The sequence below is a fragment of the Somniosus microcephalus genome, chromosome 5, assembly GCF_052327205.1.
Source record: "Somniosus microcephalus isolate GS21.2 chromosome 5, FLI_Smic_1.0, whole genome shotgun sequence".
In the NCBI taxonomy this organism is placed as follows: domain Eukaryota; kingdom Metazoa; phylum Chordata; class Chondrichthyes; order Squaliformes; family Somniosidae; genus Somniosus; species Somniosus microcephalus.
This window is the reverse complement of record NC_140991.1, coordinates 272,891,399-272,918,016: the sequence shown is the minus strand read 5'-3', so window position 1 is coordinate 272,918,016 and position 26,618 is coordinate 272,891,399.

Sequence of the window (26,618 nt, the reverse complement as noted above, 5' to 3'; positions counted from 1 at the left end):
CTCAGTTGAATGGTAAGGCAGAGAAAGGAGTTCAAGTTCTCAAACAGCTACTGAAGAAAGCAACAGAAAGCAAGTCTGATCCTTATCTCGCCCTGCTGAGCTACCGAGCCTCCCCTTTAGACTGTGGTTCTTCACCTGCTGAACTCCTAATGGGTCGCAAGTTGCGCACCACGCTACCCTGCTGTGCAAAAGAAAAGCAGAGTAAGGAACTGAGACAGAGACTTCAACTGTTAAAGCTGAAACAGAAATCACACTATGACAAGTCATCCAAAACTCTGAAACCATTGACAAGGGATGATGTTGTCAGGATTGAGGATCCAAATGCATGGAACAGGAAAGCTACAGTTCTTGAGGAAGTAGGACCAAGGTCATACACCGTTAGAACTGAGGAAGGACAGATTCTCAGGAGGAACCGCCATTCCCTCCTGAAAACACAAGAAACTATCCAAGAGCAAATCGATGACAATGCCGCAACTGAATCTTGTCACTCACCACCAGAACAATCTAACACAAACACACATACAGGCTCTCATGAAAACACATCAGACTTACCTGTGCTGAGAAGATCCACATGTGAAGTAAAAAAGCCTGATAGACTTAATCTTTGAGTGCAAAGAAAACTATAATAAAAGAATGAAAAGCTTAGAGTTCATAAAGTAAAGCTTTGAAAATGTGTTGACTGTTGTGAAGATGTTTATGTCGTTATGATTGATTGATATTGATTGATATTGATTTTGTTTAACCTCTAAGGAAGGGGGATGTAATGATCAGTAACATGTCATTCTAGAATGGTACACTAGGTGGAGCTGTATGTTTAGTAGAGGGCTACCCACAAGACAGTAGTCAAGATGGATGCCTGTACACTAGTCCACATGGCTGAATAAATGACTAGCTCAAGCTAACTGTTCATAATGAAAACATCTATTTATTTATGAACATAACACCGGCCAGCTCTTAAAGGGGCGGGTCAATTAGGAGCAGCAGCCACACTCTGCGCCTTGTAGGCCTCAAAATCGGCGCTGTGCTTTCTGTGGCGTTCCAAACTTTGAACATATGGAGAGGGTGAGGCAGAGAGCGGAGCATTTTACCGATGGGGCATTGGATGCTTTGGTTGGTGAAGTGGAGCGCCGGCGAGCTGTGCTGTACCCCGACAATGGCAGGAGGCCTCATCAGAGCGAGTACCGCAGGGCTTGGAGGGAAGTTTGTCAAAGAGTCACCTCAACCAGCGTGGTGGCCAGGACTCCTGTGCAATGCAGGAAGAAGTTCAACGACCTCATTCGGGTCGTTAGGGTGAGTGCCTTTTTCGCCATCTTCTTCATCCCTCCATCTGCACCTGACATTATGGCCAGAGGGTGCGCAAAGCCCCAATGGCCATCTGTCAGCCAGCACCCATGGCCCTTTCTGGAAACACACATGCACATTCAGCTCAATGCATAATGGAAGGGCTATTCTACCATGGGGGGCATGTGATGTCAGCTCAATGCATAATGGAAGGGCTATTCTACCATGGGGGCATGTGATGTCAGCTCAATGCATAATGGAAGGGCTATTCTACCATGGGGGCATGTGATGTCAGCTCAGGCCAGCATGTTTCATCACTTCCCGTCCTTTCTCCTGCAGGCCAAGCTGGCCAGGAACCAGAGGGAGCAGCTTCGCACCGGAGGAGGCCCTCCTCAGCTGCAGACACTGACGGACCTGGAGGAACGAGTCCACCAGATTGTTGGAGGCCGGGTGACTGGTCCTGTCACCGCTGGAGCTGCCGACCCCATTGTGCACAGCGATGGTAAGGTCATCACCTTTTTGAACTCTCTCCTTCCACTTCTTCCCCCCACCAGCATGCTTTTTCACTCTGGACCCATGTCAGAGCATTGCAGCACTCATGCATCCCTCGCTGCCACCCTGTCCTTTCGCTGAAGCCACTCTTCAACCTCCCTGCTTTCAGATGCTGCATCACCAGCTCGGGAGCCGGGCCCTCAAGCTGCCACTGCCACTGACTCCGGAGGCAACGAGCAGGAGGAAGCTGGACCATCCCTGCCACCCTCAGGCGAGCCAGCCCCTCTGCAGACTGGGGAGACTACTTCTCTGGAGGGGAGCGGGGGGGAATGCCCTGAGGAGGAAGCAGTTCCAGGAACCAGCGGGCTGCAGCAACGCAAGGGGGGTAGGGAAGCTCGGGGGCCGTCTCCCTGGAGGGCGAGTCAGGCCGCGAGTACTGCTGCACAGAGCGCAGAAGAGGTGCGTTCCCTCGCAGAAATGAGGGCCCAGGCTCGGCTCAGGCACACTGAGCTCATGGCTGCAGTGGCAAGGATGCCTGAATCCATCGAGACACTGGCAAGGAGTGTCCAAGACTTCGGGGCAGCACAGGCAAGGAGTGCACAGGACTTCGGGGCAGCACAGGCAAGGAGTGCGCAGGACCTTGGGGCAGCACTGGAAAGGACTGTCCAGGGCTTCGGGGCATCACTGGAAAGGACTGTCCACGGCTTCGGGGCAGCACTGGAAAGGACTGTCCAGGGCTTGACCGAAGCAGTGGAAAGGACTGTCCCGGCCTTCAGCGAAGCACTGGAAAGGACTGTCCAGGGCTTCACCGAAGCACTGGCACCTGCCACGCAAGTGCTGAGTGCTGCCACGCAGTCACTCGCTGGTCTCATGCAGATGCATATTGAGGCCACGTGACCAATGACTGCTGCCACCCTCGCTGGATCAGGCGGGATTATCCGGGCCCTTGCAGCACCACAGCAGGGCATCAATCTGTGGACCAGCCGATTGGTGCGCATGCTGCAGTGCTGCCCCGTCAGAGTGCCAGTGTGTCGGTCGACCAGGGAGCTGCTGTCCGCTCTCAGGATGTCAGCATTCCTGATGCCACCGCTGGCACGTCTCCACTGCAGCTGCCACCACCTGCAGGACAGACTGCTTCCACCCATGCACAGAGCAGTCAGCATCCGGGCCCTCCAAGGCCAGAGGTCGTCCAGGACGTCCCTCAGGGGCATCTGCGCTTTCGGACAGCCAGCAGGCTTCCCCCAGCCTTGATGCAGCCACTGGGGTCCCATTACGGAGGAGCTGCAGGGAGGGAAGGGGCCAATCTCGCAAGAGAAGTAGATCACCATCAAGGGGGAAAGAGTAGAAGGTGCAGCTGAGACACCTTATTTGTAGAAATCAAGGCCGTGGATGCTGGTCTGCATGTTAGTAATGTTTTGGATAGTCTCCCGGGTGTGCGAGCCACTTATGTGTGACTGTGTTAGTTTTGCTTTCTGTTGCCATTGCTTTGTCATGTTGGAAGGAAGCACATTTATCAAAATAAACAACTTTTTAAATTTACATTGGCCATGTCTGATATTTACATTCACTGCCCTTCATAGGCTTTGGGTTATCCGGACGGTTCCATTCCTGCTCTTCGAATGGCTCCAAGCATTCCGTCAGAGGGGCCTAGAAGTGGCTTGTTATCAGCCTCTGATGGACGGCCCTTCCAGTTCGTACTTCCCTCCCGTCTTGGTCCTCCTCCTCCTCCTCCGCTGGTGCTTCAATGGCTGGTGGCATTGGCTGGGTGCGTAGGATGGCGAGGTTATGCAGCATGCAACAGACTACGACGAAGTGGGAGACTCGCTCTGGTGAGTACTGCAAGGCGCCTCCGGAATGGTCCTGACAGCGGAACCGCTGCTTCAGCACACCGATTGTGTGCTCCACAATGTTCCTCGTCGCCTGATGGCTCACATTGAAGCGCTCTTCAGCAGGAGTGCTGGGCGAACGGAGCGGCGTCATCAGCCATGGGCACAGAGGATAGCCCTTGTCACCGAGAAGCCAGCCTTCTGGGTGAGCCGGGTGTAATGTATATTCCTTTAAGGGGGGGAACTATGTTTTACAGCTCATGTATGCAGCAGTACTGGCAGTGACCACACCTGTATATAGCACTGAGTAGTAATCTGTACAGATCAGTTGCAATGTGAGCCACGTTGAGTAAACACCTGTTGTACCGTTCTCCGCAGTCTGTGTCTTTTTATACACGGACGCAACATTGGCGACGAGGCAGGTTCGAACCGACCTGCAACTCTGCATCACCTCCCGGGGATTCGTTCCTGGAGATTAGTGGATTGGAGGTCAAGGCCAGAGGCTCGGGCGTCGACCACGGGCAACCGCCCAGTCATCCAGCAGAGACTTGAGAATTGCGGGGGAGGCTGTCGAGAGCCAGGCTTGGCTTTCCAGTCGAGGTGGTCCAGTGAAACGGGCTGGCAACAGGTAGTGCGCAGACCCTTCCCAGACAGCGGCGGGCTAGAGCCCGACCGAGCGGCACAGCAAAGGGCTGAGCAGCGTCGACGGGGGAGAGAGGGCAGAGCGCACAGGGCACAGCCGGTGTTCAGGGGCCGAGCAGCGTCGGAGAGAGGGAGAGAGAGACATGCAGAAACCCGCGAGGCGCTGCCATTGCCACGAGGACCGCTGAGAGCGGCGTTGGCAGCAGCGCAGGAGAAGCGCGCGAAACCTACAGGGCGCCGCCATTGCCACGAGAACCGCCGGGAGCAGCATTGGCAGCAGCGGGGGAGGAAGGAAAGCGTGGGAGATGCCATTTTAAGCCATTGGGAGATGCCATTTTAAACCACACCCAAAATGCCGAAGAGTGGCAGTATCACCGCATTTGACAATGAAGTCGAAGATTGGACTACATATGTCGAACGAATAGAGGTGTACTGCAAGGCAAATGAGGTGTCAGATGCCAAGAAAGCGTCGGTATTGTTAAATTTATTGGGTGCAAAGACGTATGGTTTATTACGAAATCTAGTAACCCCAACGAAGCCAATGGAAAAGAGTTTTGAAGACATAGTAACGATACTAAAGGAGCATTTAAACCCCACACCGCTGCTGATAGCAGAAAGATTCAAGTTTCACAAACGGAACCAGCATAAGGATGAAAGCAATGCTGATTATTTAACAGAACTGCGCAAACTATCGAAACACTGCCAGTTTGGAGCGGGACTGGCAGATACCTTAAGGGACAAGTTTGTGTGTGGGCTTCAAAGTGAAGGAACCCAGAAACGGCTTTTATCTGAAAAGGACCTTACGCTGGAAAAGGCTTTCAGCATTGCGGTATCATATGAAGCAGCAGCACGGGGCGCTGCAGAGATACAACAGAGACCGCAAGAATATGGCACAAATGAAATGTCATATGGAACAGAGAAGTGCTATTGCTGCAGCAGAACAACACATGACCAGAATGATTACTGGTTCAAAGACAAAGTGTGCAGACAGTGTGGAAAAGTAGGACACATAGCACGAGTCTGCAGGTCGGGAAAGAAAACCAGCAATAAGAAACCTACCAAAGGAAAGTACAAGAAGGTACATAAGATGATGGAGAATAGTTCAGACGAACAAAAGAGTGATAACGACTCCGAAAGCAGGGAACTGAGTTGTCTGAAACTACATAATGTGATCACAACGGAGGATCACCGAACCATTTGGGTCACTCTCAAGTTAGCAGGAGTCCAGGTAAAGATGGAATTGGACACAGGATCAGCCCTAACAGTCATAAACCGACGGGACTACGAGCGTCTATTCTCACACATATCCTTGAGAGACACAAAAATTATTTTGAAGACGTACACGGGTCAAAAAGCCTACCCCAAAGGAAAAATAAGGGTGACCGTTATATATAACGGTAAGGAAACACCAAAACTAGACCTGTATGTATTGCAAGATGGAGGACCATTACTGGGACGTGAATGGATCCGGAAAATACAACTGGATTGGCATTCCATACAGGCACTGACTGTGGCTGACAAAAAGGATGACGACGTCACACCTGGGCGACTGTCAAAGATCCTAACTGACGCAAAAGAAGTGTTCCAGCAAGGACTCGGAACACTAAAAGGCATGACAGAGACGATTAAAATTGAAGAAATCGCAAGCCCAACATTTTTTAAGGCCAGACCGGTACCTTATGCGATCCGCCCAGTCGTCAATGCAGAGCTGGAGAGTCTGGAACATTCAGGTGTACTGTCCAAGGTAGACTGGAGCGAGTGGGCTACACCCATCGTCCCTGTGATAAAAAAGTCGTTGAGCAGCATGCCTGGGGAACCAAGGAAGGTTCACATCTGTGGGGACTTTAAGGTAACAGTGAACCCAGTCCTTCACACCGTACAATATCCACTTCCGCGGATTGAAGATATTTTCGCCTCGCTATCTGGAGGGAAACGCTTCACTAAGATTGATCTGGCCCAGGCGTATCTGCAAATGGAGGTAGAAGAAGCATCAAAAAAATACCTCACAATCAACACCCATAAAGGTCTCTACCAATACAACCGGCTGGTATTCAGGGTAGCATCAGCTCCGGCTATTTGGCAGAGGGCAATGGAACAAGTCCTGCAAGGGATCCCAGGGACCCAGTGTTATTTGGACGACATCCTGGTCACAGGCGAAAATGACAGTGATCACCTTGCCAACCTGGAGCAGGTGCTCACTAGATTGCAGGAATATGGGCTCCGAGCTAACCGCCCCAAATGCGAGTTTTTTCGAAAACAGATCTCGTATTGTGGCCACGTTATCGATAAAGAGGGGTTACATAAGTCCCCAGAGAAGATTGAGGCAGTAGTCAAGGCTCCAGCACCGGAAAATGTGTCACAACTGAGGTCGTTCCTCGGGCTGGTAAACTACTACCATAAGTTCTTGCCAAATTTGTCTACAATACTACACCTACTGAACACCCTACTGCAAACTGGGGTGCCATGGAGGTGGAGTGACGAATGTAGACGAGCTTTCCAGAAGAGCAAAACACTAATCACATCGAAAGACGTATTGGCCCATTACAACTCGGCATTACCAATTCGGTTGGCATGTGATGCGTCACCCTACGGCATTGGAGCGGTGCTGTCGCACAAATTCTCGGACGGCTCAGAGAGGCCAATAGCCTTTACGTCACGATCACTAACCTCAGCCGAGCGTAACTATGCCCAGATTGACAGGGAGGCCCTCAGCCTAGTGTGGGGAGTGAAAAAGTTCAATCACTATCTGCACGGGCAGAAATTCACCTTGCTGACTGACCACCAGCCTCTTGTCTCCATTTATAATCCAAAGAAGGGCGTTCCGGTGATGACTGCGCAACGACTACAAAGATGGTCACTTTTTCTAGGGGTGCACCACTATGAGATTGAATATAAGGGCACGAAACAGCATGGAAATGCTGATGGGCTATCACGCCTGCCACTGCCTACTGCGGAGGAAGCACCAGCAGTGGATCCTGTCGAAATATTCCATTCGACTATAGTTGAATACCTACCGGTAACTAATGCTTGTATCGAAAAGGAAACCCGAAATGACCCGACACTGTCTCGGGTATATGATTTGACGGTGAAGGGATGGCCAGCACATGGCGACTCACTGTTGCCAGCATTCTCGACAAGGAGAGAACAGCTGTCAGTGTGCCGGGGGACCTTGATGTGTGGATCCCGAGTGGTAATTCCACCCAAGTTAAGGGATAAAGTGCTCAATGAGCTTCATGAGGGTCATCTGGGAGGGGTAAAAATGAAAAGCCTAGCCAGGGCTTATGTGTGGTGGCCGGGAATCGATAAACAAATCGAGGACCTGACCAAGAGCTGCTCAGGATGCCAGAAAGTCCAAAATGCACCACCACAGGCCCCTCTACACCCATGGGAGTGGCCCTCATCTCCATGGCAACGGGTGCATATTGATTTTGCTGGTCCATTCATGGACTCAATGTTTTTAATAGCCGTGTATACGCACTCGAAATGGCCTGAGGTCATCAAAATGTCCTCCACCACCACGGAGAAAACTATTGCAGTCCTACGGACCATTTTTGCCAGGAATGGCTTGTCAGAACAGATTTGCTCCGACAACGGACCACAGTTTGTGTCCGAAGAGTTCCGGAGGTTCTTGAAAAAGAATGGGGTAAGGCATTACACATCCGCCCCGTATCATCCAGCCACAAATGGATTGGCTGAGAGGTTCGTACAAACCTTTAAGAAGGCAATAAAGGCTATGTACAATGACAACATTCCACTGCAGCACAAGGTGGACAATTTCCTGTTCGCCTACCGGAATGCGACACATGCAGTCACCAACCAGGCCCCAGCCATGATGTTCTTTAACCGAAGGTTAAGATCTTGCCTGGATTTGCTCAGACCAAACGTACGAAGAGATGTTGAGAGTAAGCAATTCCAGCACATCCATGAGAAGCCAACAAGGAGCTTCAATGTAGGGCAACCAGTCTTGGCCCGCGACTACCGAACAGAAAAATGGCAGCTAGGAACGATATGCACACGGCAGGGCCCACTAATGTACACAGTGGACGTTGGGGAGAGCATTGTGAGATGCCATGCTGACCAGATCCTAGAGTCACAGGAACAAGTCAACCCCATGCCTCACCCATACGTACCTGGTGATGAACCCGACGTACAGGTCGCATCTACCCCAGAAGCAGTAGCATCAGAAGCTGATGAACCAACCGACGATGGGGCCAGAATCGCCTCCGCACCAAGAGCAAGACACTCGGGAAAGGCGCTATCCAGAAAGGATCAGGAAGCCTCCCCAAAGACTGAATATATAAATAGACTATTTTCAGCTAATGTTGCATGTTAAAAGTGTTAATTGTAATTAGTTTGATATTTAATTGTTAAATGAGTGTTATGGTACTGTTAATCTAAAAGGGGAGGAATTGTAATGTATATACCTTTAAGGGGGGAACTATGTTTTACAGCTCATGTATACTGCAGTACCGGCAGTGACCACACCTGTATATAGCACTGAGTAGTAATCTGTACAGATCAGTTGCAGTGTGAGCCACGTTGAGTAAACACCTGTTGTACCGTTCTCCGCAGTCTGTGTCTTATTATACACGGACGCAACACCGGGGCCTTGAATAGGTCTGCAACTGAAGTCTGGCGCAGGATGAAGGCGTCGTGGCTGCTGCCAGGGAACTGCGCATTGACTGCGAGGATCAGCTGTTGGTGGTCACAAACCAGCTGAACATTTAAGGAATGGAACCCCTTGCGGTTGCGGAACTCCTCCGGATTCAAAACAGGCGCCCGCAAAGCCACATGCGTGCAGTCAATGGTGCCCTGCACCATGGGGAAGTCCGCTATTGCTGCGAAGCCCTCTGCGCGCTCCCGCTGCTTCTCCAGTGTCACAGGGAAGGAGATGTACTGCCGCCTCCTTTTAAATAGGGCATCTGTTACTTGACGGATGCAGCAATGCACCGCAAACTGCGATATGTTAGCAATGTCCCCAGTTGCTCGCATAGAAATTCAGGGCAACAGTCATCTTGACAGCCACCGACAGAGAGGTCCTGCATCTTATCTGAGGCTGCAGATCTGGCTGAAGCAGGTGGCACAGCTCAGTCACCACCTCCTTTCTGAAGCGCAGCCTTCTAAGACACTGCTCCTCTGACATGTTCAAGTAAGAGAACTGCTGTCGGAAAACCCTGGCAGCGTAAGGTCTGGTGTGGTGACGTCTGGCCATTCCTGCCCCTCTCTCCCTGCGTCTCTGTGCCCTTTCCAGATGGTTCATCAGCAGGACGTTCCCCTCCAATGCAGCCCCCATAATAATAGCGCACAAGAAATTGTAAACATTGTAAATGCTCACCAGCAGCAAGGTGATGGTCAGAAGGCTGAAGTTTCTCTGGCCAGCGCTGGCTCACTGGTGCAATGGCTCTCAGAGTGCAGCTCAGCAACTCTGTGAAAGTCTCGAGGAAGTTGTGCTCCCAAAATGGCTCCCGCTTTTATACCAGTGCAGTCCTCTTTAAAGAGCGCCCCCCTAGCCCGAGAGCGACTGGGGAACGTTCCAGGTAAGCAGTCCTTATTAGCGCCAGGCGGAACGGAGGGGTGCAACACTGAATTTCCGGTCCGGGGCGCCCAAAAGGTGTTGCACACTGAAATTACGTCATGATCTGCCTGCGCCCGCAAGCGGGCGCTAAGGTTTAGCACCGGCGCAAAATGCCCATGTTATGTCTACCGCGGCAACAGTGTGGAAACTGCGGATCTCGTTCACATGCTACCAGAGCACAGAATTGCCCTGCGCGCAGCCAAGTCTGTCGCAATTGTGGAAAACAAAATCACTTTGCCAATGTCTGCCGCTCTGCCCCGGTTGCTACAAATGAACACTCTCAGTCCTCAAGCACTATAATTCACAATGTGAGCTCTGGGCCAGTAGTGGCTTTCAAGTCATGCACAATTAACCTGAATGATGCGTGCATCCTGCTGTTGTTGGATACCGGTGCCAGCGTCTCACTGCTGAATGTGGACACATTCAAACGCTTTTTCAGCTCCCTGCCACTCACTGCGCCCTCCACTGCCCTTTGCGGGTATGGTAATTCGAAAATTGGACTAGTGGGCTCAGTCAACCTCACTGTACGCTATGGAACAAAAGTTTTGCCAGATTTTTGTTTTCATGTGGCACGCCAAGGAGCTAACCTGATGGGACTCGATCTTTTCACTGACCTGGGTTTTTCTCTCTTGGACACCGGCGGGTCTGCGATTCTGCACGTCGCCTCACCGTGGCGCCAAACATGGCCAGCACTCTTCGAGGGTCTGGGCTGCCTGACTGCCTTCACCCACCAGCCCATGGTTGACTCCACCGTTACCCCTGTCATTCAGCCACTGCGCCGCATCCCGCTTGCTCTCCGTGACGGGGCCACAGCTGAACTAAAGCAGCTACTGGAAGCTGGCATCATCGAACCAGTTGATGCCTCCCCATGGGTCTCCAACCTGGTGGTCGCAACGAAAAAGTCAGGTGGTCTACGTGTCTGTGTCGATCTTCGAGCAGTGACTAAGGCCGTAATCCCTGACAAATATCCACTGCCCACGTCAGAGGAACTCACAGCACAGTTCTATGGTTCCATCCTGTTCTCGAAACTGGACCTTCGACAGGGCTATCTACAGGTTCCCCTCCACCCCAGCAGCAGGGACCTTAACTGCTTTTGTGGCACATGCTGGCGTCTTTCGGTACACCAGGATGCCATTTGGACTTAGCTCTACACCCAGCTGCTTCCAAAAGGTGATGTCCTCTGTGCTCGCGGACATTCCTGGGGTGGCCATCTACCTGGATGACATCGTCGTGCATGGGCCCTCGACCTCCACTCACGACGAACGCCTTCACAGAGCTTTCACGGCTCTAGCAAAACACAAGCTCACACTGAATGGCGAAAAGTGTGTCTTTGCTGTTTCAGAGATTGAATTTGTGGGGTTTCGGGTGTCGGCTGACGGTATATCCCCACTCCAGTCAAACGTGGATGCCATTCACAGCATCCCAGAACCCAGCTCTGCAGCACAGGTTGCCTCCTTCCTTGGCATGACTGGGTACTACCTGAAGTTTTTGCCCCAGTACTCAGCCACCACAGCCCCACTGCGCCAGCTCCTGCGAAAGGATGAGCCCTGGGTGTGGTCACAAGCCTGTACGGAAGCTATTCGCCTCCTCAAATCGCAGCTCACGTCGCCTCCAGTGTTGGCTCACTTTGACGTCGCCAGCCCCACCCTCGTCACCTGCGACGCGTCCGCTGCAGCTGTGGGGGCGGTGTTATCGCAGATACAGAATGGAGTGGAGAAACCAATTGCCTTTGCCTCCCGAGCCCTTAGCCCCACTGAACAGAAGTACTCAGTAGGCGAGCGTGAGGCGCTGGCGTGCGTCTGGACATGTGAGCGGTGGCACCTGTACACGTATGGCCGTGCCTTCACCCTGAGAACCGATCACCAGGCTCTCACTGCCCTGCTGTCGACATCCGGCATGGGCCACAGACCACTGCGTCTACACCGCTGGTCTGACCGCCTCCGCCAATACAATTTCAGTCTCCAGTTCACACCAGGACGTGACAATGTTGTTGCAGATCTGCTCTCCCGCACTGTCTCTGCCCCAGCCCCAGCCCCACTCGTCGGGTCTGAACATGTGGAACAGGATATCGTCCAGATGCTGCACATGCCTCTCCAAACCACAGTCTCTCTCCAGGAGCTCAAAGAGGCCTCTGAACAGGATCCGGCCCTCTCCCAGCTGTGCACCTTCATCAGAGATGGCTGGCCTTGCAAGGTGCCTGAGGAACTGTCTGCCTACTCCAGAGTTAAAGAGGAGCTCTCCTGCTGGAATGACTCCTGTGTTGCACATGGGCTCTGCACTATGGTCCCAAGTGCCCTTCGTGCGCGTGTTTTATCCATGGCGCATGAGGGCCACTTGGGCATAGTGAAGCTCAAACAACGATGCCGAGACCTAGTGTGGTGGCCGGGTATCGACAGGGAAATCGAGGCCCTGGTCAAGGACTGTGCAGCCTGCCTTGTAAGTGGCAAGACTGGCCACCAAGCTCCTCCACCCCTGCAACCCCTTGCCTGGCCCTCTCAGCCCTGGGAGCACCTGCAGCTGGACGTCTGCGGGGAGATCCATGGTGTCCCCCACCATCAACGGTTCCTAGTGGTGACCTATGACCTGCACTCAAAATGGCCAGAGGTCACTGCCGTGGGCTCTGTCACCTCTCGGGTCATCATCGATATCCTTGAGTCCCTCTTCTCCCGCTGGGGACATCCAAAGGCCATCACCACAGACAATGGCCCCCAAATGGTCTCTTCGGAACTCTCCTCTTACCTTGAGAGAAAGGGCATCCATCACATACGCACAGCGTACTACCACCCCGAATCAAATGGGGGGTGGAGCGTTTTAACCAGACACTGAAAAATGGCCTCAGAGCACACCTATCCCAGGGGTGTGCATTTGACAAGGCCCTCCTCCACACACTGCTGCACTACAGAGCCTCCCAGCATTCCACTACAGGGGTCTCACCCGCATCCCTCATGCTAGGCCGTGAGCTCATGCTGCCCCTTGGCAGGCTCCACCCCTCGCTAGCTCAGAGCCCTGCTCCACCAGCTCAGGCCACAGTCGCTAGACAGCAGGAGAAGATGAAACTCCGCTTCGACCAGTCGAAGAGGGAAAAGGCGCCCAACATCTCAGTCTCCGATTGGGTCAGAGTCTGCAGGCCTCACCGCAACAATAAGATGGCCTCATTCTGATCCTCCCCTCTCCAAATCAGCCGCCAACTTGGACCAGCCACTTTCTGCCTCACTGACGGCTCTCGGTGGCATGCCAGCTGCCTTCGGAAGGTGCCAGAACCCCCTGATGCGGGATTATACGGACCTAATCCCCAAGCCTTACCCCCAGAGTGGTGGGATGCACATGTGGCTCAGCCAGCCAACCCTCAAGCAGATATTGTGCCTCAGCCTGCTCCTCACCAGTCCCCACTTCAGCCTGCTCTTCACCAGTCCGCACCTCGGCCTGTTCGTACACGTTCTCGCCCTGGCCACCTACAGGACTTTGTCACTACATTTCATGTTTGAAATTCTGTGAGGGGGGAGGAAATGTTATGTCTGACATTGGTGATAGGTACTCGATTGCCTTGGCCTGAGTACATGGAGTTTGATAGTGCTATTATCGTTGTATTGTGTCTGACATTGGATATAGGTATTCGATTGCTTTTGCCTGTAGAGGGTGTTTGGATCAGCCATTAAAAGCAACATGAACTGAGCTCTGCTTACGGCCTCTGGATTATCTTTGCAAACGCAACAGCCCACTCAGTACGGGAGGAGGCGCTGGGTTCACTGCGCCCGGCCGAAAATTGGCTAACACCCCACTTCTCGGCCTCTTTAGGCGCTAATTGGAGGCACTGCCAACCAAATTTCTCCCCCTTTGTTTATATGGGTTCCTCAGCATTGCTAATATGTATTCCTCTTGGCAATAGCTGTCTCAAAATGTCATTTCTTCTGTTGGGTATCAAAGACTGGTTGAGCTGGAAGGTATGAGCACCAACAAGGAGGCCTTTATCTCATTCTTTACTCTGATATGTGTCTGCTAGAATATCTTTGTTAAAGATAATATTCAAAAGGACTCCTTCTACATAAAAGGAAAATATACCCTTGTAATCCAGGAATCCTCTTTGGGTCTCAAGGCTTCTACTTGCCTAGCTTCCATATATGTAGCGTACAATAGGAACACTAATAAACAATATGGCCTAGAAATTCAGTCGCGTTTGCGCCCACTTATTGGCTATAGAGTGGTTTGCGCCGGAAGTTTTTTAGCGCCCGAAATTCAGTTGGTCCCTAACATCGGCGTTAGCCGGTAGCGCTGCGCCGGCACCGATGACGTCATCGGTGTGCGCAGCGCCCCGGTTCCAATGCTATTCCGTCCCGATGGCCAAATTCAGTTGCGGCCGCCTCGCCCGTAGCAGCCGCAAACAGCGTTTGAAAAACGGTGCCTTGCAGCTCCGAGAGGCCGGCGCATAAAGGTGGAGGGGCGGCCGGCCGCTTTCCCGGCGGCCGCCTGGCCGCACCTCCCTCCCCGGACTCCTGCACCACCCCCCCACGGCATTGGTGTCTGACTCCCGCGAGCCCGGCACTTCTCCGTGGTGCCGGGCTCATTTGCCGGGGGAATCCAGCGGCGATCTCACGGCTGCAGGCAGCTCCTCCTTAAGAGAAGGAGGAGGCCTGCAGTACCCCAGCCTGCCGCACCGCATCGGGTGCCGCAGCGGCAGCTGGACGCCTGAAACTGACTTTCATCGCCCCAAACGAGGCGGCCAAACACTGCAATAGCGCCCGCCTCCGTCTTGGGGCGGCGCAACTGAATTTCAGGCGGGCGCTACGGGAATCCGGGCGAGCGCAAAATTTCGGGCACTAAAGACCTGGCGCGGCGATACCGAATTTTTAGCCCTATGTACCTTCAACAGATCATGGCCCCTGATTTACCTCCGCCCCAGGTTTACCTCCTTCCCTAGTGAAATTGGGCACAAGTCAGGCAGAGTGCATCTGAAGTGCACTCTATCTGAACTGATCCTGCCTGTATTTGTGGGTTCACTTCATTTTCACAGGCCCAATGCACCATAGCTTCAGGCTTGTTTCTTGACATAGGCTTACATCCAGAATTCGAGGCAGAAATCCAACCACTGCTGCAGGTCTGATGATCTCTGGAGAAGCTGCGAAATAAAAGAAGACAGTTTTTAGGCCTCCATGACCTTGCTGACTGCCCCTCTCAGATCCTGCCATCTTCTTCTGGAAGGGCATCCAAATCAGCTCCCACCCAGTGTATCTAGAGGAAAATGAGGCGGGAGGTCCCATTGAGGCCCTCCTTCCTCATTTACATGACTGCACTTGCTTGGAATATAACTGTCCTCTCCCCCCTCCGCCCCCACCACCCCCCCAAGATTCTCCGGGAAACATGAAAGGAAAGGAGACTCAGAGTAATGGGTCTCCGTCCTTTTTTGTCTGCTGTGGGCCCAGGAACTGAGCACTCCCAGAGCTGCAAAGGAGGTGAAAATCTGGGCCTATGTTTCTCAAAACCTGCTGAAAGGAGTTATAAGAATTACAGTCACTAACTTTATTTTGAAGAGCTAACCCAGTTTTATTCAGTGCAAGTTCAGATATTCAGCTGTCAGATTAGTCCAGTGTGTTATTTTTATGCTTTCTAAGGTGATGAGACAACATTGCAAGTATTCTTTAGTAAGCGATTTACAGCATTCATGATTAACATGTTAGACCTTGGCTACACTAACCCATATATAGTAGAGAATAAAGCTGCAGGTTTTTTTTTGGAAAGGACTAGGTCTGCTTATAGAAACAATAGTCTAACCATAAACATGGTAAAGTTATTGGGAAAAAGCTATAATTGTAACAGTAAGTAGTGTAGGAATGTCTAGTTCCTATCCAAAGACTGAGGTCCACTCAGGCACTTAAACAAAACAAAGTTTAATGGAAACTAACAGGTTTAAACAAGTAACTGCAGGAGAACATCGAGTGTAGGTCTATTCAGTTCGGAGGCTCCACGAGGACTACTGGCTGGTCCTGTGGTTGACGTCATGACGTCATCACGTTCTTCCCGCCAGCGGGGGATCACGTGATGTACGGCATGACGTCATCGCGTTTACCCGCGCTGTTAAAGTAATCACGCTCTATACAAGTAAACAGTATAAATAAAGATACAGACTCAGGCTGTAGCTAACATGTTGTTAAAGGGAATTATATACAAACGGTCTGAGTCCTTTAGTGGCTCCGCCACATGCGCCCCCCCAGAATTGTCTTTAACAGCAAAAGTGAGACGGCGAGGAGGCCTGACAAGCCTGTCCGAGCGACTTCTGTAACCCTGAAGTGGAAGCTGATGGCCGGTGGTCGAGCTGTCGGGCAGTTGTGGTGGAGCTGGCACGGCGACTGTGGGCGGTCGGCCCCGTTTTGGCGGTTGAGCGATTTCGACTGGGCTGTCCAGGTCTAAGTGCGCCAGCTTCAGCCGGTCAACCGATATGAGGTCCGGATTACCTCCGATATCGACCGAAAAGGATTTGTCTCCCGGCTCTATGACACGGAAGGGACCAGTGTAAGGAGACTTGAGCGGGTCCCGGTGAGCGTCGTGGTGGATAAACACGTACTCGGCGCTTTTCAGCTCAGTTGGGACGTGGGAGCTCTGTAAGCCGTGATGCGACCTAGGCACTGGAGCGAAACATCTGGCCGCTTCCTGATGGCTGACGAGTTGCTGGGATGCGGACCATGGCTCTGTTGGAGACGGGAGGAAATGCCTTGGTACTCGTAGTGGTTGGCCATATACGAGTTCCGCCGAGGAGGATTGTAAATCTTCTTTGGGCGCCGTACGAAGACCCAAAAGGACCCGGGGAAGTCTGTCCACCCATCCCGCACCTTGAAGACTGGCCCGCAGAGCGGCTTTGAGCGACCTGTGGAATCGCTCGCACAGGCCGTTCGCCTGTGGATGATAGGCAGTGGTGCGATGTAGTTTGGTGCCGAGCCCCTGAGCCACAGCGTTCCAGAGCTCAGAGGAAAACTGCGGTCCACGATCGGAAGAGATGTCCGCCAGTACGCCGAAACGAGCAACCCAAGAGGAGATGAAAGCTCTGGCCACGTCTGCCGAAGTGGTGGAAACCAAAGGAACTGCCTCTGGCCATCTAGTGGTGCGGTCTACCATTGTGAGGATGTGTGTAAAACCTTGAGATGGTGGAAGCGGCCCCTCGAGGTCCACATTCACGTGGTCGAATCGACGCTCCAGAACAGCGAAGGTGGCCAATGGAGCTTTTACATGATGCTGTACCTTGGCCTTTTGGCAGACCACGCAGGTGTTGGCCCAGTCGCGGACATCCAGGTGCATACCCCACCAGACGAATTTTGACGACATCAGCCATTGCGAGGCCCTCATGCCAGGGTGTGACAAACCGTGTATGGCGTCGAACACTTTTCGGCGCCAGGCGACTGGAACTATAGGGCGGGGAACTCCCATGGAGACGTCGCAAAGTAGCGTGATGCCTGCGGCATGGAATTTGACATCGGCCGCTTGGAAGCTAGAGGGGCTGGTCCTTTATGCTTGGACCTCCGGGTCCGAGGCTTGATCTGCAGCCATGAGGGCATAGTCAATCCCGAGTTGGACTGCGTGCACAGTCGCGCGGGAGAGACAACCCGCCACCAGGTTGTCTTTGCCGGACACATGCTGAATGTCCGTGGTGAATTCTGAAATGAACGTCAGGTGATGTTGTTGCCGAGCTGACCACGGTTCGGCGGTCTTGGCCATAGCGTACATTAGTGGCTTGTGGTCCACATAAGCCGTGAACGGATGACCCTCTAGTAAGAACCGGAAATGGCGGATGGCTAGAAAAAGGGCCAGCAACTCCCGGTCGAAAGTGCTGTACTTTCTTTCGTTTCGCCGTAGTTGACAGCTGAAAAACGCAAGCGGTTGCCACGTCCCATTCACCCACTGTTCCTGCACTGTGCCGATTGCGTAGTCCGACGCGTCGGTGGTAAGGGCAAAGGTGGCACCTGGAAGCGGGTGCGCCAGCATGGTTGCGTTGGCCAAGGCGCCTTTGGTGTCGACGAACACTTGGTCCATCTCGGCCGTCCAGCTGATCGGATCCTTACCGGACTTGGCCTTGAGGGCCTCGTACAAGGGCTGCATAAGCAGAGCCGCCTTAGGGACGAACCGGTGATAAAAATTTACCATCCCGAGGAACTCCTGTAGGGCCTTGATGGTCTGTGGGCGCGGGAAAGATGTAACCGCCTCGACCTTCGTCTGTAAGGGAATTGCGCCGTCTGATGCAATGCGGTGGCTCAAGAAATCAATTCGCTGCAGGCCGAACTGGTACTTGGCCGGGTTGATAATCAAACCGTGTTGACTGAGACGTGTGAAGAGGGTACGCAAATGGCAGAAGTGCTCCTCTTTGCTAGGGCTGGTGATGAGGATGTCGTCAAGGTAGACGAAGAGGAATTTTAGGTCCCGAAGCACAGAGTCCATTAAGCACTGGAAAGCCTGTGCAGAGTTCTTTAAGCCAAACGGCATCCGCAGAAATTCGAACCGGCCGAATGGAGTGATGACTGCGGTTTTTGGGACGTCTTGCGGGTGCACGGGGACCTGGTGGTAACCGCGGACGAGGTCGACTTTCGAAAAAAAGGTATTTCCCGCCAAATGGGCCGAGAAATCTTGGATATGCGGGATCAGGTACTGATCAGGAGTAGTGGCGTCATTCAGGCGTCGGTAGTCGCTGCATGGCTGCCATCTGCCGCCGGGTTTCGGAACAATGTGGAGAGGCGAAGACCAGGGACTATTCGACCGGCGAATAATCCCCAGCCGCTCCATCGTGTCGAACTCCGCTTTCGCAGCCACGAGGTTGCCGGGTTCGAGTCGTCGGGCCCGTGCGTAAACCGGGGGGCCGGTGGTGATGATGTGATGTTCCACACCATGTTTAGTAGCCGAGGAGGAGAAAGCGGGCCTGGTCAGATCTGGGAACTCTCCGAGGAGCTGAGTGAAGTCGTCTGGAGGTGGGAACGCACAGAAGACAGTGCGCGGCACGGCGCTACCGCGGTGGCATGGGATGGAGTGGAACGTGGCCGCATTGATCAACCGGCAGTGCCTGACATCGACCAGGAGGCCGTTGACGCACAAAAAATCCGCCCCAAGGATGGCCTGCGTGACTTTGGCTGTGATGAATTCCCAGTGGAAACGCTGGCCGCCGAAACACACCTGGACCCACCGCCTTCCGAAGGTCCGAACGGCCGCGCCATTAACCGCCGCGAGGGCGGGGCCGTGGCCTCTAGCTAGTATATCGAGATTTGACGCAGGTAGGATGCTACACTGCGCCCCGGTGTCGCAAAGGAAACGTCGACCAGATAGGGAGTCGATGATGAAGAGAAGCTTCCCTGAGTCTCCGATGGCCATCGCAGCCGTGGGGCACTCGCTAGACCCGGTCCTCTTTCGCCAGGGTGTCTGTAGATGTTTTTTTTCTTTGTGCGAAAAACTGCAGGGAGGGCGGCAGCATCTTGCTTTCACGCCAAAACGGGCGTGGTAAAAGCACAACCCCGCTGATTGAGGAACTGGAGCAGCATCTGTGGGGGAGAGGCGCCTTGTGGCCGCACAGTGCTGTTGTGTCACCGCGAAGATCTTGTCCGCTTTGGCAGCAAGCTCCGCGCAGTCTGTGACTTCGGATCTGGCTAGGGCAGCCTGAACTTGCTCCGGGAGTAGGCTGAGGAATAGCTCCCGGAAGAGGAAGCATTCCGGCTCGGACCCAAGGAGCGTGAGCATCTGGCTCATGAGCTCAGACGTCTTGGGGTCCCCGAGGCCGGGCATAGTGAGCAGCCGGCGGGCGCACTCTGACTTCGTGAGCCCGAAGGCCTGCAGCAACCGCACCTTTAAAGTGTCATACTTGCGATCAGTAGGCGGACTACCGAGTAGGCTGGCGATCCGTGAGGCTGTGGCGCTGTCGAGGGCGGAGACCACGTAATAATAACGGGTCTGATCTGCAACGATGTCCCTGATGGCGAACTGGGCTTCAGCCTGGTTGTTGCTCCCAGAACTGCGGTAGCTTCAAGGTAACGGCGTTCGTTTCCATGTTGATTATCTTCTGCGAAAACCGTTCGCAAAAGTCGGGGTCACCAATGTAGGAATGTTTAGTTCCTATCCAAAGACTGAGGTCCACTCAGGCGCTTAAACAAAACAAAGTTTAATGGAAACTAACAGGTTTAAACAAGTAACTGCAGGAGAACATCAAGTGTAGGTCTATTCAGTTCGGAGGCTCCACGAGGACTGCTGGCTGGTCCCGTGGTTGACGTCATGACGTCATCACGTTCTTCCCGCCAGTGGGGGATCACGTGATGTACGGCGTGACGTAATCACGTTTACCCGCGCTGTTAAAGTAATCACGCTCTATACAAGTAAACAGTATAAATAAAGATACAGACTCAGGCTGTAGCTAACATGTTGTTAAAGGGAATTATATACAAACGGTCTGAGTCCTTTAGTGGCTCCGCCACAGTAGCATGAATAATAACCCTAAGAATCAGGATGCAATATCAGGCAGTATATAAAGGAGGAGGTAATAATAGTGAATAATATAAGCCCCACTCCAGTGACTTGAGTACCAAATCTAGGCTAATACTTAAATGCAGTACTGAGGGAGCGCAGCCTTGTCCAAGGTGCCACATTTCAAATGAAATTTTAAACTGAAGTCTCCTCTGCCCTGTCGGATTGATCCCATGCACTATTCAAAAAAGAGCAGGGAGTGCTCCGAGTGCCCTAGCCAACATTTATCCCTCAACCAATGTCACCAAAAACAGATTATCAAATAATTTGTCTCATTACTGTTTATGGGACCTTCCTGTGTGCAGTAACTTGTTGCGTGCAAATTGGCTGCCGCATTTCCCTAGGGATGTGTATCCGGAAAGTTATTTTAATGGGCAACTTTAAAGAACCAAATAAAATTGGAAATACTCCAGCGGTTCAGAGTCCAAGTTAATAAACGTAATTCATGATCCAATGCATCGGGTAAGCCACAAAAGGTAGTATATATTCTGACTTGATAATGTTATTTGACCCAGAAAAACAAAACTAATTAGTTACAAATTAACCTGAAATTAAGCCAAATCCATCTACTAAATATAATCTAGATCTCAAGTAATTCTATTATATCTAGAATTAAATTTCCACTAACCAATAAATAAATAAATAAAAATTGGAAATGGCAGTACATGCTGTGTATCAGGATTGTGATATGTGGGTAGTGAGACTGTCCCGGATTGCCACATCTGCAGGAAATGTCTCTACCTTGGAGGACTGCAAGCAGCACGCAAACTTTGTGCTGCCTGCTCATTTCCATGATTGTGGCATTCAGCCGAGCACTGAATGCGCTGCTGAGTGGCTGAACGCTCAGCAGGGGGCTCAAATTCGTGCAAGGCTAGCACCAATTAAAGCTAGCCTGCACTACTTAAAAGCAGTGCATTCTGCCTGCAGCTGACCATTGAACTGGCTGGGGAAGACAGTGGGAAAGAACTTTAATGACGGCACAACAGGGGAGAGAGTGTGTACCATGGTTCTCGAATGCAGCACTGGAGGCCATGGTGCATTAGGTCAATAGGAAGAGGGAGGTCCTCTTTCCATAGGGGGCCAGGAGGCCCTCCAGGCAACAGAGCAAAGTGCAGTGGGAGCAGATAGCCACTGGTAAATGCCAACAGTATAGCCCTGAGGACGTAGTGCAGGAAGAAGTTTAATGACCTCGCACGAGTGGTCAAGGTCAGTGAATTTATCTGCAAATGCCATATCCCACCATCTGCACCACTAGTCTCATACACTGATCAACTGACCGCACCCCCATCACTCACCTACCAACAATCTCTATAAATCACGACTCATAGCTCACATTCATAGCTTCACCTCGCCCACACACACTTACCACTGCGGCAAGCCTCATGCCAACATCTCACAGCTTGCACACACTGTCAGGTTTTCAACCATGACAGGCATATCACCCAAACACATTGCACCACACTCACTGACACACTTCCCTTTCTCTTGCAGGAAAAGGTGCGCATAACCAGCGCCAGCAGAACCTAACCAGCGTGGACCAACTCACCTGCATCACCTCAGCCTCATGGAGGAGACAGTGTTGGCCATCCTTGGGAGGCACATAGCTGAGCCCATGGCCTGCGGCGGGGCTGAAAGAGTACAAGATGCCGGTATCTTCATACATTATCCTCGTTCTCACATCCCACTTCCCCCTCATTCAATATCTCTTCTGATTTAAAACTGTACATGGTGTAAGCATGCACCTCTTGCTTTACCCCCTCCCCTCACCACAACCCTACCCTTGTGCCTTTCTCATTTCAGAGACCAAAGAATTCCAACCTGCCCAGCCAGTGGTTCAAGAAGAAGATGGAGAGGAGAGTGAAGAAGAAACACCATCATGCAATCTGACAGTCGCAGCCACCAGCTCAGATACTCAGATACTGCGCGGAACTTAGGGGGTAGCTTAGAGGTGGGATCTGCACATGGTGAGTCACCGGGCACGAGTGGGCTGTAGCCAGGGCAGGGGGACATGGTAGTGCGGGGGACATGGTAGCGCAGGTGCCAGCTCCCCGGAGGGCGAGGTCGCACACACGTTCTGCTGCAGAAGACTCAGTTGAGGACTTTGATGGGCCAGCCTTCAGAAGAAGACTGAAGGGTATGCACAACAAAATGCTTGGTGCATTGGCAGGCCTGCCAGAAAGCCTGAGTACAATGTCAAGGAGCATGGAGGAGTCCGACACCAACCTTGCACAGAGCTTTGCGCAGTGCTTAGAGCCCATCCTTTCCAGCATGGAAGGGGTGGACAGATCCATTAGCGCACTAGTGAACCCAATCAGCGTCTGATGGCTGATGTTTCAGCTTCCATTGCAGCACAAGCACAAGCCACCTTACGTCTGAGTGCTGCAGCGGAAGCTCAGACTTCTATCATGCAAGCTCAGACAGCTCTCATGCAGGTTCAGCTTGCTGCCACGCAAGCTCAGACTGCTGCCATCATGGCTGGGTTTACCACTGTGGAAAGGGGCTTGCAGGGTGTCACAGCGGTCCAGCAATCTGTCCTCCAACAGATAGCTAGAAATGCTGAGACGCCGCAGGATGACAGCATTCATCCTCCCAAAACTGCCACTTCACCAGTGCCCTTGCTGTTGCCTATCAGCCAGCTAGCTTCCGCCTATGCTGAGGTGGTGCAGTCCACATGCGGGCATTCTAGGCCCAGAGGTGCTCGAGGTCATCCTGCAAGACCATCTGCAGTCTCCCCCACTGACTGTCAGCAGATTTCCAACAACAGTGATGCTGCAGCCACTGGGGTAGCACTTCGTAGGAACACAAGGAGAGGCAAAGGCACACTGAAGGCAGGCACTAAGGGAATTCACAAGGGTGATTAGTTGACTTTGTTATGTTATATTGGATGGATTAATGGATAAAGTTGGATTGCAATGTTTCTTTTGTGGTGGCTTTTATTTTAGCATTGAGGCTAAGAGGACGCTGTGATGGTCAGTAACAGAGGGAAGTGTAATGTTATCTTAATAACGTAATTACGAGTCTCCCAAGCAGTTGTAGTGGAGTGCCATTTATTCAGTCCTGACTCTGTGTCTCGTAGTACAGTACTTCAAGCATGGCCAAGATGGCATCGGATCCCGCCCCTGGATATGATGTCAGCCGTCAACCAGCTGTCAATCAAACCCTGCTGTCTTTACGACAGCTACGGTTATCCGTACATCTTCCCCCTTCAATGAAGACATAACACAGTAACAACATAACATAACATAACACATAGAACACTTGTTAACATCATATAGAAACAGTCAGTGTAACTACACCATTGAACTAATTGCAGGTAGGTATAAACTTTACCCACACCCAGGAGTCCATTAACTTTTACAGTCTTATCAATCCCTGTCTACAGGTCAAGTTTAACTACGGGCTTTCTGGTGCGCTGTGACCTGCGTGGCTGAACGGGTGTTTGCTGAACCACCCCAGTTGTATCCCTTAAGTTCATGTCTGTACCACACAGATCCCTTGTCACATTATCACTACTGTGTCCTTCGTCACTTTGTGGCATTTCCCTCATCTCGTCTCTTTGTGGCATTTCCCTCATCTCGTCATCCTCTCCATCCTCCTGAGGCTGAAAGGTCTCTGTGGTTTTCAGTAGGTGCCTCCTGTTTCTGCGAAACACATTGCTGTTCTCTGTCATAACACTGTATGACCTGGGGGTGACCTGTTGTAGAACGGTGGCTCTTTTAGGCCATGACTCAGGCCCTTCAATGCAAAATATATCTTTCTGTTGTAGAGGCACTAGTGCAGTGGCTGTGCGGTCATGAAGTGTTTTTTGTTTCTGTTGTAGTTTCCGAGCCTTGTCTGCCCACACCTCATCTCTGTGGTCAGGTGTGACATAACTGGGAAGTCGTGTACGGATTTTCCAACCCAGTAAGAGCTCAGCTGGAGACTTGCCACTTGCTAGCGGGCCCGCCCTGTACGACATCAGGGCCAGATATGGATCAGTGTTGCTGTGTGCTGCTTTCTTTAATAGTCTTTTCACAATCTGTACCCCCTTCTCCACTTTTCCATTAGCCTGAGGATAGACCGGACTGGAGGTTATATGATTAAACTCATACTCTGAAGCAAATGACTGAAACTCATGACTGGCATAGGGAGGGCCATTATCAGAGACCAGGGTTAGAGGGATGCCCTGCCTGGCAAAGATTGACTTCAGGTGAGTTATCACAGCTCTTGATGTGGTACTAGACAAGAGAGCCATCTCCGGATAATTGGAATAATAATCAATAACTAACAAATAGTCTTTTCCTTCATAGTGAAATATATCAGTTCCGACCTTTTCCCAAGGTTGTGATGGGAGCTCTGTGGTAATGAGGGGCTCTTTTGTTTGCTTGTAGTGATACTCCTGACATGTAGCACACTCGCTGATCAACTGGTCAATATCAGAGTTCATGTTTGGCCAGTAGAGTGCCCCACGTGCTCTCCTTTTTGACTTTTCTGCACCCAGGTGCCCTTCATGTATCCTGTTGAGCATTTCTCGTCGCATAGAGTTGGGCACTACTATCCTGTCACACTTAAGCAGTAGTCCATTGACCACAGAGAGCTCAGACTGAATGTGATAATATTGTTTACATGACCCTTTCTTCCAGCCCTCTTGAAGATTTCTCATTACTTTACTCAGGACTGGGTCCTTTGATGTCTCTGTGACTATCACTGATAGTTGTTCCTGTGTGGCGGGCAATGCTGCGTAGACCATATGATGTAATAAAAAGTCTCACACATCAAGGAACTTTAAAATAAGCTTTAAGCAACTTATAATTATACTATATACACCATGCCTCTAGGAGAAGCCCTTTACATACTGAGCAGTTCAGTATTTATACTAGTCCAAACACAGGAAGTGACGTATGCACAGGAAGTGAGGTATGCACAGAGTTCACAGTTCACAGTTCACAGGAAATGATGTACACATAACTTCAACCGGAAGTTATTTATTATTATTACATTCTTCCCTCCTGCGAGATTAGAAGGCTGTGGTCTTCCTTTTATTCCGCAGCCGCCGAACGAGGAAGAGTCGCACCCGTTTGGGTTCCCGTCGTAGAGGGTCACTGGTCCGCTTACATGCTGTTGGCCATTGGTCAGAGTCTGTGTGGCCGGGATCACCCTGTGAAGAGTCGGGGAGATCATGGCTTCGTGTACGAGCCCCAATAGGTGCAGAGTCGGTCTGTCTCTGTTCAGAGGGAGGTGCAGAGCTGGTCTGTGGCGGATCAGTACTTTGGTGCGCGGTACTGGGAGGGTCGCAACTTTGAGTACGGGGTTCTACCGGCACCAAGCTAGTTGGTGTCAGATCAGGATCCTGGAGAGGGGTACCCGGTAGGTTCCAAGAGGCTCCTGGTAAAATACCATCACTCGATGTCCCACTAGGTCCTGGTGGGCAGGGAGCCAGATCCCTAATGATACGGTAGATTCTCGGCAGTCGGGATATCGTATGTATGCATAGGTGGGGTTGGCATCGGTTAGTTCGACCTCGTCTACGAGAGGGTCATTTTTAGACATCTGAACGTATCTTCGGAGTAGTACAGGTCCAGGAGTAGTTAGCCATGACAGGAGGGATGTCCCATAAGATGAGCGACGCTGGAATCCAAAGAACCGCTCATGAGGTGTAGTATTTGTGGCTGTAGAAAGAAGGGACCATATAGAGTGCAATGCATCCGGAAGCACTGTTTCCCATTGCTGGTTTGGTAGGCCCCGAGATCTTAAAGCAAGATGTACGGAATTCCAGATGATACCGTTATACCTCTCTACCTGCCCATTTCCGATGGGATGATATGGCGTCGTTTTGCTTGTAGCAATTCCCCGTTCTGAGAGGTAGTCCTTGAGTTCCCTTGACATAAAGGATGGACCCCGATCCGAGTGAATATAAGCCGCCATGCCACAGAGAGAAAATACCTGCTCAAGGCAGCAGATTACTGTGGACGCCAGCATATTGGAGCAGGGGAAGGCAAACGGAAAACGTGAATATTCATCAATCATGGTGAGCAAATATGTGTTCCGAGTTGAAGAGGGCACTGGGCCCTTAAAATCGATGCTAAGTCGTTGCATCGGTTGGGTTGCGTGTATGAGCATACCATCTGAGGGGCGGAAGAACTGAGGTTTTAATTCTGCACAAAGCCGGCATTCTGAGCACATTTTCTTTACATCTCCAGTAGAAAAAGGGAGATTCCGTGATCGTACGAAATGTAGCATGCGCGTAACGCCAGGATGACACAATCCATTATGGACAACTATGAGAGTAGAGGACGACATAGTGGAGCAGAATGCTCGTGTGAGGGTATCCGGGGCCACATTCT